Source organism: Rana temporaria, chromosome 4 (assembly GCF_905171775.1).
Source record: "Rana temporaria chromosome 4, aRanTem1.1, whole genome shotgun sequence".
Classification (NCBI taxonomy): domain Eukaryota; kingdom Metazoa; phylum Chordata; class Amphibia; order Anura; family Ranidae; genus Rana; species Rana temporaria.
In genome coordinates this window covers 80,202,662-80,217,242 of record NC_053492.1, presented here as the reverse complement: position 1 = coordinate 80,217,242, position 14,581 = coordinate 80,202,662, and positions in this window count along the sequence as shown.

The following is a 14,581-nucleotide window of genomic DNA, read 5'->3' as shown; positions in this document are numbered from 1 at the left end:
GCACTGTTCAATTCATCATCCGAGTATGGCACAACTGCAAACCTACCAAGACATGACTGTCCACCTAAACTGACAAGCCAGGCAAGGAGAGCATTAATCAGAGAAACAGCCAAGAGGCCCATGCTAACTCTGGAGGAGCTGCAGAGATCCACAGCTCAGGTGGGAAAATATGTCCACAGAACAACTATTAGTCGTGCACTCCACAAATCTGGCCTTTATGGAAGAGTGGCAAGAAGAAAGCCATTGTTGAAAGAAAGCCATCAGAAGTCCCATTTGCAGTTTGCAAGAAGCCATGTGGGGGCAGGGCTCAAGTCCTGTGGGAACGGAGTTCCTGAACTATTTTCACAGCAGGAACGCAGTTCCCTTTGTAGGACTAGAGAAGCCGAGAACAGCCGAGCCGCCCGAGCCGATCCTTCACTAAGCGGCGATGCCCAGTTTGAGTCACTGTCAGGGGCAGGCGAACCTTAGTAATCCTTTATGTTACTGGCCGCTTCCTGTATATGGATGCATCGGGTAGTGTGCGGGTATTCTGTCTCTTCCTCGATGCCGCAATGTCTCCTGGGAACGATGACAAAAGCTCCCAGGAGACATTGCGGCATCGAGGAAGTGACGGAATACACGCACACTATCCGATGAATCAATGGATCGAAAAAAAACGTGCGGTTTAGTAATTATGCATATGAGCGTATCATTTTTTTTGGTGGGGGAGTGGATCTTGGGTGGGAGTTCCCACACTTTTTTCCCCAGGATTTGACCCCTGTGTGGGGGACACAGCAAACATGTGTCACATTTATCCTATTTATGAAAATATTAAAACGCACAATTTCCGCACGAGGAGGGTTAGATGTTATTTGGGTTTTTAAATGTAAAACATTGAAAAAATAAAAGTATGCCTACCTCTTCTACCAAAGTTACCCAGCCTAGAACACCAATCATGCAGGCTGATAAATCCATAGCAAAGGAAGCTGTAAGTGTGCAACTCCCCTGCTATGCTGATACTAGTTTGCATGCTCTTTAGCATTAGGGGTTAAGAGGGGGGTCCTCAAAATATAGGAGTCCCTTCCTGAGAGCATCAGTACCCAACACTGATGGGCAGAAGACTTTTCACTGGCTGAATCTTAGGCAAATGTTTAGTGTATTTCCACAAATTTGGCTTGATACATCCCGTAAATTCACTGTTACATTTTGTGCAAATCTTGGGTGAAAATTGGGTGAGTTCTGATATATATTATTATTATTTAATATATACAGAAACTAAATAATTTAAGGTTTAATTAAAATTGCTAGTAATACAGCAACAAAAATAAAAATATCAGCTTTTTTGAATTTCCTCTGTGCAAAAAATATAATATTTATTAGATGGCCCTTACCATAAAATGGGAAAATGATTTAAAAATATTGTATCAACATAAAACATTTGCTTCATGAACGGCAGAGTTAATTAAATGAACGGAAATAACCACGGTCAGCAAAAAAATAAAAAAATTCTCTTTTGCTATTCAGACATATGCAAATTTCCTCCAGGTGTTATTTGCAAATAGCTCCTGGTATTGTTAGTCATGGATTCAAGAAATGTTTAATGAAATGTATCCACTGCCAACCTGAGCAAATGTCTACAAACTCAAACATGTGCTAGTGAATATTTCATGGGCTAATGTGAAATATCTGCAGAAAATTATATCTGGAGGAAACTATTGTACCAGAACAAATTTTAAAAGTGAAGGACATAAAAAGTAACCACATTGCCCAGGCCTGGACTGGAAATCTTGCAATAAAGCATTTGTTGAAAGCGCTGGTGTGTATTTGCAATCATTTTTAATTTACGTGTATAAAAACACAATGAAATTAGGCTCTACCATTACTGTTTTGCAACTATGGGATCATTTTTTTTATTTAAATGGGGGCAAAAAAGATTTATGGTTGATATAGCTTTCTTTTCAGTTTTAGCAAAAAGCTAAAAAAAAAAGATAGAAATAACATAAGTAAACAAGAACGTACTGTGTGCCTCAATGCCATCAATGTCAATGTAGGCCTGTCATCTTGTAAATGTCATTCACTTGTTGTCAGAGAGTGTCAGGCCTCGTACACACGACCGAGTTTCTCGGCAAAAACCATCAAGAAACTAGCTGTTTTTGGGTTTTTTTCCGAGGAAACCGGTCGTGTGTACATTTTTTGACGAGAAAACTGTCGAGGAACTCGACGAACCAAAAAGAGAGCATGTTCTCTATTTCCTCGATGGGAATGGAGAAAATTGGCTTGTCGAGTTCCTCGACAGCCTAACAAGGAACTCGACGAGCAAAATGATGTGTTTCGCCCGTCGAGATCCTCGGTCGTGTGTACGAGGCCTCAGATTTTGGTGGAAAAGCCCCCTAATGAGCCTACAAATGAATTTAGGCAGAACAGACCTAAGAATTGACCGTTTCCAATTTGGGCTTGGATACTTACCAATTCAAATATTTAGTCTGATCTTACAACCTAACCTAAGTATACCAGTACCTAAAAGATATCTTCAAACTAGACATGTGCACAGAAAAAAAATTCGTTTTTTTGTTCTGTTTCGTATCGTTCCGTAGGTTCGTTTCCGTTCGTTTTTCGTAAGACGCCCGTTTTCCTGTTCGTTCCCGTTCGTTTTTCGTACGACGAGATTTTTTCGTATTCCGATCGTTTCGTATTTTCGTTACCGTTTTATTTTCGTACATGCGGGATGGTTCGTTATTCTGTTTAATTCATGTTCGTTACTTGTTAGACAATAATTTTCATGAATTTTCGTCAATGATTTGCATTCTGTGTTTTGGATTCCTTTTTCTGTTCGTGTTTTCGGTCGTGTGTTCGTGTGACATCTATGACAATTTGTTGTGGATGTCATGTGGGCATGCGACTGAAGATACGAACAGAAAAAGGATTTTCGTCATTTTGTACTTTCGTAAATATATCGCGGGATTCGCGGCACTTTCAACACGCGGCTCATCCATATTAACGATTGTTAAGCCCCATACACTTGGTCAGACTTTAACAACAAACATAAAAATGATCGTTTTCCGTTCGTTCTCAGAAAATTTGTTCGTTTTTAAACTCCATCAGAAAAACATTTTTGGGTTCAAAAGTCTGGCCAACTGATCTCCCTTCAGATGAAAATCCACAGAAAAGTTTATTTGGCTTTACTGTACTACTCAGCACAAAAGAGAAGCTGCTTTACTAACTACACTCACTGCCCATTCAAAAAAACGAAAATTACATCTGTGGCAAGGGATTTGCATTCTGTGTTTTGGGTCCTTTTTCTTTTGGTGTTTTCGGTCGTGTGTTCGTGTGACATCTGTGGCAAAAGATTTGCATTCTGTTGAATCCAAAATACAAACAGAAAAAAGGAATTCAAAATACATGTGGATGTCGTGTGAGCATACGACTGAGGGTGCGAACAGAGAAGGGATTCAAACAAGATACAGAGTGCAAATCTTTTGTTGTGGATGTCGTGTGAACATACGGCTGAGGATACGAGCAGAGAGGGGATTCAAACAGGATACAGAATGCAAATCTTTTGTTATAGATGTAATTTTCGTTCTTTTGCCGTTTTCAATTTGTCGTATTTTCGTCAGATCGTTCGTTCGTATTTGCGGTTGTTCGTTATGTGGCTCATTCGTAATCCCGTCGTTTTCGTATTTTGGTGCTTTAATTTTTTCGTATGTACACATTATTCTGCGGGTACGAAAATGAACATTTTCGTACGAAAATAACATTCGTACGAACGGGAATGCACATATCTACTTCAAACTATGTTGAGCACATTTCAAGAGTCAGTCCATCTGAAAGGTTCACTTTCTGATAGCAACCAACAGCTTTTTTTTTTTTTTAATCTCTTGGGGTTATCTACTCTGAGTTAATGGTTCTGTGTACCTGTTGTGGTCATTATGAGGGTGTTCGACTCTATGTTGGATTATTATACATTTTATGTTAAAGAGATGGTGCTAGAATGCACAAAGGTGGGCATGAACACCAAAAACACTCAACACTCAACTGGACAGTCAGAGAGCCAGACATTTTGGCAAAGAGACCTCACTGTTAGAGTAGCCAAGCCAGGGACTGACTCAGCCCACTAAGCTTCAATTTTAAATACTTTTGGGTCTATTCATCTTTTAACATCACTGTTAATACAAGTAGAGCTACACTGCTCTGACTGTTTTCTCAAGGTCTTTACATTAATTTATGTAAATATATTTTTTTTCCATAATTATGTTTTTATTAAAGATTATTCCGAAAATAAGAAAATGTCCATACAGTTTTTTCTTGATATGTAGTAAAATACCATACAAATGGTGGAGTTAATCTAAAATTAGAATAAAACAGAGGTACACAGAATCAAACAGAGTTTGACAAACAGTAACAGGCCTAACAATTTGCAGAAAGCATCAAGGATTGACAAAGAAGATACTCGAAAACCTGAGAGATTGGGATTAGTAAAATGGTAAGAGAGTCAGTAATGGCTGGATATGCTCCAGGCGTAGCGCAAACAAGAATCACTCAGGAAGGGAGAGTGAGAAGGGTAAATGTCAGGAAATAGAGGGAACAGCATAAAGTATGGGAAATTCCGATAATTAAAATCTCATATAGGCTTTAACATATTAATGTAAATTAAAAATGTCAAATTCATTTATTTTCAATACATTTTAATCTCCAGATTTCATTAAAGTAAAACCTGGTGATCCTGCTATGAAGGTCCCAGTTCAGGTATTTCCATAGGGCGACGAGGCTCTTTTCTTCCCATGGCTCAGGTCTTCCCATGGCTCAGGTCTTCCCATGGCTCAGGTCTTCCCATTGAGACAGCAAATTACCCTTTCAACACACATTACGCATTCTAGGCTTGATGGTTGTCACCATAAGGAGTGTATGCTTGTAGACAGGAAGGGGCTACAAAAGATCAGCAGCACTGACATACAACACAAAAACAAAAAAAAGGCAAAAAATATTTTTTTTATGCAATTTTTTATGATACACAATGCTTTAACAGACAAAATGTCATTATTTTAGGGTTTACATACTCTTCAAGCAGTCTTATAAGGAATAGCACACAAATATGAACATTAACCACTTAAGGACCACCTAACACCGATATACGTCGGCAGAATGGCACGGCTGGGCACAATCACGTAAGGGTACGTCCCCTTTAAGTGCCCAGCCATGGGTCGCGCGTGCCCACGACCCGGTCCGAAGCTCCGTGACCGCGGCCCCGATCGCCACTGGTGTCACACGATTGGTCACAGGAGCTGAAGAACGGGGAGAGGTGTGTGTAAACACACCTTCCCCATTCTACGCAGTGGCAATGTCACTGATCGTCTGTTCCCTGATGTAGGGAAACACGATCAATGACGTCACAAGTCCAGCCCCGCCCCCCCTACAGTACATATAGAAACACATATGAGGTCACACTTAACTCCTACAGCGCCCCTAGTGATTAACTCCTAAACTTCAATTGTCATTTTCACAGTAATCAATGCATTTTTATAGCACTTTTTGCTGTCAAAATGTCAATGGTCCCAAAAATGTGTAAAAATTGTCCGATATGTCCGCCATAATGTCGCAGTCATGAAAAAAAAAATCGCTGATCGCCAACATTAGTAGTAAAAAATAATTATTAATAAAAATGCCATAAAACTATCCCCTATTTTGTAAGTGCTATACATTTTGCGCAAACCAATCGTTAAACGCTTATTGTGATTTTTTTTACCAAAAATAGGTAGAAGAATACGTATCGGCCTAAACTGAGGGAAAAAAACGTTTTTTTATATCTTTTTTGGGGATATTTATTATAGCAAAAAGCAAAAAATATTGAATTTTTTTCAAAAATGTCGCTCTATTTTTGTTCATAGCGCAAAAAATAAAAACCGCAGAGGTGATCAAATACCACCAAAAGAAAGCTCTATTTGTGGGGAAAAAAGGACGCCAATTTTGTTTGGGAGCCACGTCGCACGACCGCGCAATTGTCAGTTAAAGCGACGCAGTGCCGAATCGCAAAAAGGGGCAAGGTCTTTTAGCTGTATAATGGTCCGGGTCTTAAGTGGTTAACATACCTTCTATAACAGAACTATAAGAATAACATCGTCAAGTAGATTCATACAAATGTTGATAATAATCTATGACACTTATTGTTAAAAATGTCCTAGATTTTTTAAGGGTATTGAAGAACACTGAGGTCTGTGACCATAAGAAAACATAAGGCAGCATCTATATGAGTATTTATTTCTTCACCCAAGAGGCATACAAAATGAAATGCAAAATAAATCCTATAAAGAGCAGACAAAAATAGACATTCCAGTAATGTATACATATCAGTAACTATACAATGGCAGATGTATTCATATATTGTATATCAAATGGCTTTATATATAAGCATAACTCTAATAGAGAAGACATGACGTCTCCCAAAATCAATTTATCGATGTAGGAAATCCAATGTGCCTTGCATCGCCTCTTAATGAGTTTTACAAGCTAGTAGCCCCTTCCTGTGACTCATTCTGTTTACTGCACCGGAGATTGTGGTTTTTGCATTTCACATTGGAAATCAACCGCTCACTCTGTCATTTCTTCTTTCCTCTCCCGCTTTGCAGTAATCAGACACAGGGAACTGAGAATAAAAAATCTATTTCCTTTTTAGTAGGGTTTAGGATAAACAGGTGATTATCCCCAACACGCACAGTGCACGCCTGTCCTCTCTTTTTCAGCTCTTCCCCAGTGAAGAATATTCAATGTCAAGGTCACAGCATGCTGGGAAACTGTTCCTGCAGGCAGACAGTAGAAAGCCAAGCAGGTTTCATTTTAATCACTCCCCACAGGTGTACAATTGGATTACAGATAGATGAAGAAATATACAGACAGCACTGCAGTAGTGAAGTAGCAAAGAGAAAAGTGACTTGGTCAAAATAGAAAATTATGGCAAATGGTGTCCATGCACAATGAATGGTTGTTTGTGTATGTGAACTAGTAATGGGGACACATTAATAGTTCCCTTCTGGTGTAGAGTTTAAAATTTGGTCCTGCTCTCATACCCTGTCTGCTGTTGAGTGTGCAAAAAAGAAGAGAACAGAGGGTGCCTCCTGGTTAAGCGTTATAAAGCTTTAATAATACATAGATGACAGTGTAGACTTACATATAAAATAGTAGAATCCAGTGTAGAGATTAGATCGGTAGGTCCTGAGGGGGATGTGACGTCTAGCCGAGCTAGTTGTTAAGCCGATCGTGCTCCCGGGTAGACCTCCTATGTCGGACCGTCCATGTAGCAAGTAGAACCAGCTGGTATGGAGGACTTGTTGGAAACGAGTTTCCTTGCATTAGAAATACAAGGTTACATTTAGTCTGTAGCTCAGGGGGCAATAAAACTATTCTAATCTACTAAAATAGCTAAGTATACAGTATGTTTCTTACTGCACAGAGTGCGATATGCGACTAGCAAGGACAGGGATCCTGAGGTCTAACTTCAGTAATTTCTTACAGAACTTTTCACAGTTTAATTTACAGTCTATTTATTGGGTCCCCCATCCTACCCCAGGCCCCAAAGCAGTCGCATGGGCTGCTGTTATACCACTGACGATGTGGATACTGAGGTCTAACTTCAGCCCATCTACACAGAAAATGTCAGTTTCCTTTACAGTCTTACTAATATGCAACTAACTCATATTCCAGGCCCAACAGCAGCCACGTGGTCTGCTATGGCTATTGTTACACCACCGACAACAAGGATCCTGAGGTATGACTTCAGTCCTTCTATACAGTAAAAATCAAGTTTCCTATACATAGGATTGCCACCTCATCCCTTTAAAACCAAACACATATGAATTACATCGTTTTCTGTGGCTGATTAAGGTGGTAAGTAAACTCATTTGGTACCTTGTGTGCATTAAATTAGCCTCAGAACCTGGGGTCCCGTGTTCGGGTTTTAAGGGATGAGGTGGCAACCATACCTTTACAGCCTCTCTAATCGGGCCCCCCTTCTACCACAGGCCAAGTAGCAGCCACATAAGCTGCTATGGCTATTGTTATGCCACTAACGAGGAGGATCCCAACTTCTAATTTCAGCCATTCTATACAGGAAAATTCACAGTTTCCTTTACATCCTCCCTAATGGGCCCCCCTCCTACCCAAGGCCCTATAGCAGCCGCAAGGCCTACTATGGCTATTGTTATGCCACTGATGATGAGGATACGCATACCTTCCAATTGTTTGAGATCGAAATGAGAGACAACTATTAGCAAAAGTATGTAGGCACCTGTCATGCCTCTAAAGGAGAATTGTACAAAAAAATTATTAGTTAAACCCACAAATGCTTTTTTTTTGCACTTCTATTCCTTTATACTGGCTTTTGAAATTTACAAATGCAGCAATTTAAAAATTGAATAAAATGCTGTTTTTTAATACAACTATATAGATCAGACCAAAATGAGGGACAGAGGGACTTTGTTCCAAATCAGGGACAGTCGGGGGCCTATGGATACGGAAGTCTGACTTCAGCTACCTTACAGTGAACTTCACGTTTTCTTTTACAGCCTCCCTAATGAGGCCCCCCTCCTACCCCAGGCCCAATGGAAGCTGCATATTCTGCTATGGCTGTTGTTGTGTTGATGGCACCCCCCCCCTCCCAGGGCCAGACTTACCATTGGGCTTGACTGGGCTCAAGCCCATGGGCCCTGCCCAATAGGGGGCCCCTTAAGTTTAAGTTATTTCAATAATATGGCAGTCATTTAAAGTGGTTGTAATGTAAACCCTCGGACACAACATTGTCTTAAAAAAAAATAGCCCATAACACAGGCAGCTGATCATTTGCATGACGTCACCGCGCTTGCGCACATTAGTCCCTCTAAACCGGCATTTAAAGCTTGCTGTCCGGCACAGAGGAGAAGTCTTGCGGTGTTTAGCTCCTTCCACTCTTCCTGATACTCCCCTGTGTGACTAAAGAAGACGTCACAAAAGGGGAGTGAAAGAAAACAGCAGACACAGCAACGAATGGTTACGGCGCAACGGCGCATGCGCGAGATTACTGACAGTGACACAGCAAGGGTGGAAGCGACGTCATAATTTGATAATCATCCTCCTGCATTTATTGATATTTACACAGTTCATTAGAATAAAATCTGTCTATCCTTTAGCCTCATTCCTTATGGTGCTTTTTGTCTGTATGGCCTGGGATGAATGAATACATGCAAATCTGCAATTCTGCAATATTCATATGACAGCATGGAAGAAGAGACTTTCATTTACGTTTTTAAATTATGTATAAAGCTCTTTTCACCGTAGTATATTGAGTCATTTGTCAGTGAATCACTGAGGATAGTAAAATGCACAGTGCAATTGGTGTGCTGCATATTAAAAATATATTGTTTATTACACACAACACATAGGCTGGAGAATAAAGAGATGGCTATATATAGACTCACAGAGGCTGCAGGGTTTTGTACTTGTCAGGATATAAATATTGCCATACAGCTCATGAAACAAACATAAACTCAGGATTAACTCTTGCCCACGCAATATAACGATATTCAAAAGATTTGGTCAAAGCAATTGTTGCGATGCATGCTGAGGTGTCAACATGGGAAAATGTTTATAGTGTTATGGGGAGGGGGGTACAAGTTGGGGCAAAAACTGGGTGTGGCTAAATAAGGGGGTTGGGCTCCAGCCTCCTCAGGGTACCATACAGGCTTAATGTTCTTATCTATCTCGCAATGAGTTGGAAAAAATTTGTATAACACTGCGCTAAACTAGAAACTGTGGAAATGCTGCTGGTACCAAAAAAATATAGATACATATATTGGAAAATAGTGATAAAAAGTAAGGTACAGCGCAAAACCCATACATGTGAAAATTCAGGTGCTGCTACCAAAAACAAATGCAATTTTTTAATATGAAAGAAATGATTGCACAGGAATTCCGTGAAAACACAGCCCGATATGATGCACCATGTGTGGTTTGTAAATAGGATCTCGGCATCCTCTTAGATTCCTCTTCCTAGGTCTGTTTGTGTGAAAGGGCGTGATGACGTCAGGACGCAGGCCTACCTACGCGTTTCATCATATGTTGACGTCGTCTGGGATTGGCAGCTATATTAAAAAATTGCATTGCAAATCTGCACTATGGGCCCCTTTCTCTTTTTTGTATTTGAGACATCCATCAACTGATTACATCCGATCCAAGCCAGCTCCAGCATATAGTCATGTGGGTGACTTTTAAATACCCTGTGCTCAGCCTGACCGCCGTATTGTGGTCAGCACGTCTGGTAAGGAGACTACATTTCTGACACTCGGGTGTACACTTGGTGGAAGGTGGTGCCATTTCTATATCTCCCACTATAAGAAGACTTTTGGAGTTCACTCTTCATAATTATCTTTATATATTTGGGACTGCTTTATGGATCTCTATTAATATCTTTGTTTTGATTTTAAGATATTTTTTGATTTTTCATATTTTTGTGTATTATTTTATTTTTATATTTATTAGATGGTCATGGCCCATTTTGATTGTGTCATTTCATGAATCATGGCCAGTCACGGCATGTAGTGGTTTGCACCACACTGTTTATTTGTTGTATTTTAGTAGCAATACTTTAATATTTATTCTGTTATATTTAGATGTATCTCAGCCAATCACGGGAGGTAATGGTTCACTTATAGTGTTTTTCAACACTACTTATTCATTTAATTTTGTTTTTGGTAGCAGCACCTGAATTTTCACATGTATAGGTTTTGCGCTGTACCTTACTTGTTATCCCTATCTCGCAATGAGGACAGGACAAATAGAAAATCCATCGGTCTGATGGAAGCTGTAGCTGAGGTAGACTCTAATGGCTCTAAATCCATCTACGAGGGGAGGCCAATAAGTTCTTACCCTCATCATGATCTAGATGTGCTAGGGATCTAAAATTGTGCAGGTTTATAGGTGAATATCTTAGTAATATGTATGCCAACTTTTGTTTTTTGTTTTTGTAGGTCATGGTGAATTATAGTTAGAGCCAAGAGAATTGGAGTAGGTGTCATGCCGGACAAAGTTGAATACCGAGCCGTGATTAGGTTCCTTCATATTCAAGGTAAATCTGCCCAAATAATCCATGAAGAGATGTCAGCTGTGTATGGAGAGGATTGTCCATCATATGAAACGATGGAAGAGTGAATTTAAGTGTGGTCGTACAAATATACAGGAATGATCCAAGGCATGGGTCTTCAAACTATGGCCCTCCAGCTGTTCAGGAACTACAATTCCCATCATGCCTAGTCATGTCTGTGAATGTCAGAGTTTTACAATGCCTCATGGGATATGTAGTTCCGGAACAGCTGGAGGGCCGTAGTTTGAGGATCCCTGATCCAAGGGAAGGTTGTCCGTCAACTGCCACAGAACCAAGTGTGGTGGCGAAAGTTGAGCAGCTACTGCTTGACGATAGACGTGTGACTATTATTTTCTTAGCTAGGGAGGTGAAAATTAGTAGGGGGTCAGTTTACAACATATTACATAACATTTTACATATGAGCAAAGTGGCTGCACGTTAGGTTCCCAGGTCACTGACACCTTTTCAAAAACAGTGGAAAATGGCAAAGGACGGATGGACGGCCGCACACCAAAGAATTCTTGAGTTGTCTTTATTGAAGGAACATGAGCAAATATGGCCATGAATAAGCACTAACCAAGTGTGAAACGCGTCGGCTGTTTTTGATTTCTGCTGTGTATTTGCGGTGTTTGCTTATGTTCATTCAATAAGGACAACTCAAGAGTTCTTTGGTGTGCGGCCGTCCATCCGTCCTTTGCTACTTTCCATTGCCTAGTGCATTGCCAGCACCCACATCCACCTGGACTTATCCACAATTGCACTTGGGATTTCCCTGGAGCGGTGAAACCCACCTCGCTCAGTTCTTTGGATTCTTTCCAAAAACAGCATTGCGTGAAATGTGCACAAAGCATTTTGGAGCTGTACCAACCGTCACTTTTGTTCGCAATTGTGGGTACGAATCTCTGCCCCATCCACCTTACTCACCTGACTTGGCACCTTCAAACTCTTTCCTGTTTCCAAATCTGAAGAAATATTTACAGGGAAGACGTTTCCACAATGATGAGGCAGTCATTACTGTAGTTGACAGCTGGTTTTCCTCCAAATCTGCATACTTCAACGCAGATGGTATTAAAGGTCTGTTACACAGATGTGAGAAGTGTGTAACCATAGTAGGTGGATATGTAGAGAAGGAAGAGTCAGTGGAATACATTTCAGATCCTTAGCACATCTGGATCTTGGCGGAGGTAAGAATTTATTGGCCTCCCCTCATGTACAATAAAGATACATTTTCTTTGGATTCTTTGGAGCAGGTCACAAGGGATGGTAGGGCTTTATACTCTAGAGTCTTGGCGGAAGACCGATACCAAATTGGGAAGAAAGGATGGTCTTGGCCTAAGACAACTTTGGGCTAGATTCAGTAAGAGTTACTCCAGCGTATCACTCTGAATTTACGCCGTCGTAATTTTAAGCGTATTCTGGAAACCAGATACGCTTAAATTAGGCTAAGATACGAGCAGCGTAAGTCTCTTACGCCGTCGTATCTTAGGGTGCATATTTACGCTGGCCGCTAGGTGGCGCTTCCGTCGTTTTCGGGGCGTAGAATATGCAAATGACCTAGATACGCCGATTAACAAACATACATGCGCCCGGCGGTATTTTTTACGTCGTTTGCGTAAGGCTTTTTTGGCATAACGTTGCTCCTGCTTCTATGAGGCGCACGCAATGTTAAGTATGGACGTCGTTCCCGCTTCGATTTTTGCATTTTTTACGTTGTTTGCGTAAGTCGTTCGCGAATAGGGCTGGACGTAATTTACGTTCACGTCGAAACCAATACGTTGTTGCAGAGTACTTGGGAGCAATGCACACTGGGATATGTACACGGACGGCGCATGCGTAAAAAACGTCAATCACGTCAGGTCATCATACATTAACATAAAACACGCCCCCTCATCCACATTTGAATTACACGCGCTTACGCCGGCCCCATTTACGCTACGCCGCCGTAACTTAGAAGGCAAGTGCTTTGTGAATACAGCACTTGCCTCTCTAACTTACGGCGGCGCATCGTAAATACGATACGCTGCGCCGCTGTAACTATGCGTGCCCCTACCTGAATCTAGCCCTATGTCTATGGGAAGTATGAAAGTCAGCTCCTTACAGGAGAGGGCCACTAGAGACACATCTGAAAGAAGTGCTGGCAAACAAAAAGGCTACAGGCAGGAGAGATCATCTAAGGGTATATCCCTGATGAATCTGAAAGGGGGTTTCTGCAGGGCAGGAAAAACCAAGGGTAGATCCCAAGGAAGCACAGGGTGCTGCAATGGTGGCTTCATGCAAAAGGCATCCTAAAGCGGTAGTAAACCGCTGGGTGGTTTTTTTTTCTAACCCAAAAGGTAATGTCACAATGTGCTAGTATGCATCGTCATTTTGCAACAGCTGGAGGGCCAGCATTTTGAGACCCCTGCTGTAGATATTCACTAGCACACCAAGGATCATCAATTTGGTCCAAATGGTTTTTATTCAAGAAAGATCACTTTAGAACACTACATCGTTTAGTGATCTTTCTTGAATGAAAAATGTTTGGATGAAATTGATGATCCTTGGTGTGCTGACAAATATCTACATAGGTTTATAAGGAAGACACCTGGGTGGTGTGTCCTTGAAAGCACTACCAGTGTCTAATTACCTGAAGGTATGAAATTTATGAATACTAATTTTACAGGACACGTTTGTGAATGTATGTTGCAAATCTAGATTATGCTCTGTTTTGATTGGTTAATATTGCCCAATCTTACATTTGAATACCCTGCTAGGCCTGACAAAATAGAAATAAGCCTAATGCCGCGTACACACGATCGGGCGTTTGTCCGGCCAAATCACATCAGAATTCCGACAGAATTCCATCGGAAAAAAATAGAGCATGTTCTATATCTAAACTCCGATGGAATTCATCAGAATTTCCGATGAAAAAACTCAGATGGGGCTACACACGATCGGAAAATCAGATGGAAAAAGTCCACTTTCTGATTGTGTGTACGGGACATACCGTATTTATCGGGGTATTGCGCGCTTCGGCGTATAGCGTGCACCCCTAAAGTGGACCCGCATTCTTGCAAAAAAACATTTTAGTACTTACAGTTTTGGTGTCTTGCGCGGCGTCCATCGGCGGCCTCGTCGGGTCCGTCGTCCGTCTGCGGCTTCGGTGGTGTCCTCCTCGTCGGGTCTGGCGTCCTTCTGCGGTGTCCTCCCCGCTCGATCCCCACGCCAAGTTTGAACACTGCGATGGCATATACCGAGCGCAGTACACTCAGGTATAGTCGGGCAGGCTTGGCTCCTCTCGCGGTCACGTCCTGTACGTCCAGGACGTGACCGCGAGAGGAGCCGAGCCTGCCCGACTATACCCGAGTGTACTGCGCTCGGTATATGCCATCGCAGTGTTCAAACTCGGCGCGGTAAGCGGGTATCGGCGTATATCGCGCACCCACGATTTTGCCCTGATTTTCAGGGCAAAAAAGTGCAAGGTATACGCCGATAAATACGGTAAGTATCTGCGCTGAAGAA